Source organism: Trichechus manatus, unplaced genomic scaffold (assembly GCF_000243295.1).
Source record: "Trichechus manatus latirostris isolate Lorelei unplaced genomic scaffold, TriManLat1.0 scaffold00026, whole genome shotgun sequence".
In the NCBI taxonomy this organism is placed as follows: domain Eukaryota; kingdom Metazoa; phylum Chordata; class Mammalia; order Sirenia; family Trichechidae; genus Trichechus; species Trichechus manatus.
Genome location: NW_004443962.1, coordinates 19,924,032 through 19,930,198, shown reverse-complemented (window position 1 = coordinate 19,930,198; position 6,167 = coordinate 19,924,032).

The following is a 6,167-nucleotide window of genomic DNA, read 5'->3' as shown; positions in this document are numbered from 1 at the left end:
GGCTGTGGTCTTTGATCTTCATCAGTAAGTGCTTCAAGTTCTCTTCACTTTCAGCAAGCAAGGTTGTGTCATCTCCATATCACAGGTTGTTAGCAACTATAGATAGAAGGTAGCACCCTTAACTGAACAAAAGTTATCTATCAAAATCTTGCAGAAAGTTAATAATGAAACTTCATTAAGAATAAGGTAAAAAAGTTACAAAGAAGGGGCTAAACAGATCTCATTTGTGCTCAACATATTTGACTATATGGAAACTTTAAAAGAATGTATTAACTACTAGGATTATTCAGAGAATCATTGATAGTTGCTGGATATAAGAGCAATATAAAAAAAGACGTATTTTTATATATCAGTAATAAGTGAATTGAAATTCAATAGAAAATGATATTCCATCAACAATAGCAATAAAACTGTAAAGTATCTAGGAACAAATCATACCCATTAGAGTGACAAGTGAAATAGTTAACAACTCAAAAGATTGGAAAGAATGTGGAGAAGTGGGAACTCTTGTGTACTCATTTTCTGTGTCATTTACTAGGAATTGGAAAGTGAATTAATGCAACCACTTTGAAGAACAAATTGATACGATACTAAATATGTACTAAAGTAGATTTGCAGATCTTTCTACCCAGCAATTTCTCATGTAGGCATATAGCCTAGAGAAAATTTAGCACATGAGCTCAAAGATGTATGTACTAGAATATACATTGTAGCTTTTAGATTTGAAAACAAATTAAATGATTATCAATAGAAGAATGGTATGTATATACAGCAGTTAAATGAATAAATGAACTAAACCTACATGCATCAATTTATTTGAAAAAAGAAGTTTCAGAGCATTCTATTTATATATAGTATGAAAGTATAAAACTGAATACTATAAAGATATGTACATATATAGCAAAAGGATGAAATTTGATAAAAATGGTAAACATTAATACTGGATAGCGATTCCTTTTGGTCAGGAAGGAGGGAGATGGTATGAAGGAGGATTACTTTAAGTGTGTTTGTAATGTATCCTTTATTAAAGATCTGAAATGAATATGGCAAAATGTTAACATTTGATAAAGCTATTAGTTACAGTTATTATTCTCTAAACTTTTCTGAATATGAGATATTTGATAATATTTTCCAAAAGTGAAATAAATCATCCAGGAGGACAGTGATATTTTTTATCTCATGGGCTACTGCAGGGTTGGAGAACTCAGCGTTTCTGCCAGTTGGATGCTCCAACCCCCTTCTCTTGGGTTTTATGTCTTCTCTTCAAAGTCTCTTTAGGAATTAGTATGAGGCGATATCCATGTAGACCACCAGGGCAGCGCAGGAACCAACTAGTTATTTGTTCTCATTTTCTCCCCGACAGGAATTAAAACGCATGTTCTGATTTCCACCCCCACAATGTTGCTCATCAATCAACATAATTAAAAGAATAATATAAATGCTTTGAAATTTCTCCTGCATTTTCTCAGGGTGAACTTTGGTAAATGTTTGAAGGTGGATGGTGGGTGTGTGTGGAAAGATGGGTGGGTGGAGTTACCAAGCAAGCTTCTTGATTTTGTCTTCATGGAAAGGATTTACATTTCTTTCTCACTGATTTCTTTCTCTTTCGTTCACACATATACTTCACAGCTTCTCTCTCACTTTTTTCTAAACCATAATTATGTCTATTTTAATTGGTTAAAGCTATTTTAGTACTTCCTTTTTGTTTCTCCTCCACATGGAACTACATACTTCACGTACCTTACGGATCCTCACTCCCTCACTTTACCTCCTTTTGCAAATCCAGAGTACACCCTGCCTTTGTCTCCTCTCTCCTCCCTCTAGCTCAGTCTTCTAGACTGGCCTTATAGTTGTAAGATTCAAAAGTAGAATAAATCATTTAAGAGAACAGTAACATTTTTATCTCAAGAAGCACTCCCACTTCCTAGGCCTTTGCTTTTTCCCCACGTGGGCAGGGATAGGACAATTCTTGATATAAGCAAACAATAACAGATAAACCAAAAAACCACCTTAGTGTTTCTGTCTCAAAATCCTGCCTACATTGTTGAAATAGCAAATATTTTATTACCTATATATTTACGACACACACACACACGTAAATAAGTAGTAAATAATATATATTTATATAAAACCAAGCCAAACCCATTGCCTTCGAGTCAATTCCAACTCATAGGGAGCCTATAGGACAGAGTAGAACTGCCCCATAGGGTTTCCAAGGAGCTACTGGTGGATTCGAACTGCTTTTGTTTAGCAGCCGAGCACTTAACCAATGCCCAGTTACGTATAAATCCTGCTTAAAGACAGTTTGTTGCTGCCTAGTTTCATGTCAAAAATCTTTTCCTTGATATTTTCAGACAACATATCTATGACTTAGCACAAGTAGTGGATGTTCTTTTCTATATGAATCATGCTTTAGAATTTATGTTTTCCTACACGTTATTTCAACAATTTTGTGAGGTAGTCAGAGAATAGTGTCCTCGTTTTACTGCTGAGGAAGCTGAGTATAGAGACAATCACACCTTAGAGTCTGTCGGCTGAAGAAGGTGGGCTGTAATCAGAGTTGACAGAAGCAGGGCAGTTAGGAAATGGAAATGTCCAGCCACCACCACCAGTTGCTGTGGAGTTGATCCTGACTCATGGCGACCCTAGGTGTGTCAGAGTACAACTGTGCTCCATAGGGTTTTCAATGGCTGATTTTTAGGAAGTAAATTGCCAGGACTTTCTTCCTAGTCACCTTGTGGGTGGACTAGAAACTCCAATCTTTCTAGTGGCAGCTGAGAACTTTAACTGTTTGTTATATACATATATATATATATATATATACATAGTAAGTGCCCAACAGACGTTTGTTGAATAGAATGAATAAGTGAATGAGTCAATGTTTGCTTTGCATTTGAAAATGCCAAACACTTGGCTCCACTCTTCCTAGGAGGCAGGGGTAGGTGAGTTTACCTGGTACAACAGGAACAGAAAGTGAGTACTGCAACTCCTGGGGGCTTACACCAGTCTAGCAAGGGGGCAGGAAAGCCACCAGAGGGGAAAAGGACAGGAGAGTGGGAAGGCAGAGGGAGAGGAAGCAACAGAAAAGGAAAAAGGTGTGACATAATTTACCTTTATGAAAATCTGATATATGAAAATTCCTGCTTGAAAAGGAGGTAAATAAAGAAGTAATTATTTGCATTACAGATTAACTCTTCACTTCAAAAGAGTGTTTATCACAGGTGTGATTCTCTGATGTGAGACTTTAGAGAGGAACATGACTTGGGAGAGGTGGGAGATTTAAACAATAAAGTCCTGATTATGATGTAATAGGAAATAATTCCAGTGATAAAGGGGGAGACATCTGAAGAAGGCAGTGGCTGTGCAGGACGCTCTCTGCAGAGTTCACACAAACAAAAGACAGCAGGAGGGGATTACAGAGAAGCTTAAACACAAAGGACTGTCATGAACCTTTAAGGAGGGAAGAAAATACTCAAGTCAGGAATGAGCTGAGCTTTAGAAATGTGCTGAAGAGGGCTGTAAGGCCCTTAAAGCTTTGTTTAGAGGAAGCAGGGTAAATGGGGGCAACTTGCTCTTGGAGTAAGTAAGGTGATGTCAGAAGTTAACTCTATTGTTAATTCTGCTGCTGTCCTTTCTGATGTGCAAAATGTAGTTGCAGTAAGATGGAGAAAATTGCTGAAATAGGGCAACTTTCCTGGACACCAACAGAAATGTAACCCTGACCATAAGAATCAGCACAAAGCTGGTTCCTATGAGGCGAAGGTCAAATATATCTCATTCTCCAGCATCCCCACTGTTCCACTCTGTCCTGTAGGGTTGCTATGAGTTGGAATCGACTCGACGATAATGGTTTTTTTTGTTTTTTTTGGTATATGATGCTGACTCCATCAGTAGAATGCATGAGCTTGGGAATTAGGAGTGTCACTGTGTAACACTGCTTTTCCTGACCCACTTGGAGAATTTTGTGCGTCTTGTCCCTGCAACTCTGGGCTCTGCAAGTTTAGAAATCCTTGCTCTTTTTTTAAAAAAAAAATTTTATTGAGGCATACTTTGCGTACTATATAATTTACTCACTTCAAGTGTATAGTTAAATGATTTTTAGTAAATTTTCCAAGTTGTGCAATCATCCCCATAAATCAGTTTTCAAACATTTTTATCATCCCAGTAAGATCCATGTCATAGCATGTATCGATAATTTGTTCTTTTTCATTGTTGAATAGTATAAAGGATAGATTCACCAGTTGATAGACATTTGGGTTGCTTTCAATTTTTGGCTATTATGAATAATGTTGTGAAGAATACTCGTGTGCAAGTTTGGGTGTGGATATTTGTTTTCATTTATCTGGTGTAAATACTCAGGAATGGAATCACAGGGTGATATTGTAAGTTCATGCTTAACTTTTTAAGAAACTGCCAAACTGTTTTCTAAAGTGGCTGGACCATTGTGTTAGTTATCTAGTGCTGCTATAACAGAAATACCACAAGTGGATGGCTTTAGCAAACAGAAATTTATTCTCTCACAGTTTAGGAGGCTAGAAGTCTGAAATCAGGGTGCCAGCTCTAGGGGAAGGCTTTCTCTTTCTGTCAGCTCTGGGGGAAAGTTCTTGTCTCCTTTCAACATCTGTGGGCCCCAGTGTTCCTTGGAGATCTCCATGTGTCTTGGCATCAGTCTTCCCCTGGGTCTAGGAGCTCCTTAGTGCAGGGACCCCTGGTTCAAAGGATGCACTCCACTCCTGGCTCTACTTTCTTGGTGGTAATAAGCCCCAACCCCCTCTACTCGCTTCTCTCTCCTTTTATCTCTAGTAAGATAAAAGGTGATGCAGGCCACACCCCAGGGAAACTCCGCTTACATCAAATCAGGGCTGTGACCTGAGTTAGAATGTTGTATCCCACCCTAATCCTCTTTAACATAACCTAATTTTGCCTCATTAATCACAGGCAGAGATTAGGATTTACAACACACAGGACAATTACATCAGATCACAAAATGGAGGACAACCACACAATACTGGAAATCATGGCCTAGGCAAGTTGATGCGTATTTTTGGGGGGCACAGTTCAGTCCATAACAACTATTTTCATTTCCATCAGCAGTGTATGAAGATTCCTGTTTCTCCACATCCTCTCTAACATTTGTTGTCTGTCTTTTTTTTAATTTTAGTCATTCTAGTGAGTGTGAAATGGTATCTCATTGTGGTTTTAATTTCCGTTCCTCTAATGACTAATGATGTTGAGCACCTTTTCATGTACTTATAAGGCATTTGTATATCTTCTTTGTTAAAATGCCTGTTAAAATCTTTTGCCCATTTTTTTGAATTGTGTTGTTTGTCTTATTATTGTGTTGTAAGAGTTCTTTGTGTATTCTGGATACAAGTCCTTTATCAGACATGTGTTTTGCAAATATTTTCTCCTAGTCTGTGGCATGTATTTTCATTTGCTTAATGCCATTTTATGAAATACGAATTGAAAATTTTTTTATTGTGGTAAATATATATGTAACAAAACATTTTTGTCATTTCAAAATCTTCACCTGTACAGGTCAGTGACATTAATTATGTCCATCATATTGTCAACCATCACCTAACCATTCACAAATTTTTCCATCACTCTTAACGGCAGTTCAGTGTCTCCTAAGCATTGTGCCTTCCTTCTCCCGTCCCTCCTGCCTGCCCCTGGTAACCACCAATAAACTTAGGTCCCATATACTTGCCTATTCTAGATATTTTGTGTAAGTGGAATCATACAACATTTGTCCGTTTGTGACTAACATATCACTCAGCGTAATTTTTTCAAGCTTCATCCATGTTGTAGTGTGTATCAGGACTTTGTTTCTCTTTACAGCTGAGTAATATTCTGTTGTATGTATATACCACATTTTGTTTACCCATTCATCTGTTGGTGGACATTTAGGCTGTTCCCACCTTTTGGCTATTGTGAATAATGCTTTAATGAACACTGGAGTACAAATATCTATTTTTATCCCTACTTTCGATTCCTTTGGGTATATACCTAGGAGTAGAATTGCTGGATCATATGGTAATTCTATGTTTAACTTTTGAGGAACCACCAAACTGTTTTCCACAGTGGGTGTACTGTTTTACAATTCCACCAGTAATGGGTGAGAGTTCCAATTTCTCTACATCCTCATCAATACCTGTTGTTTTCTG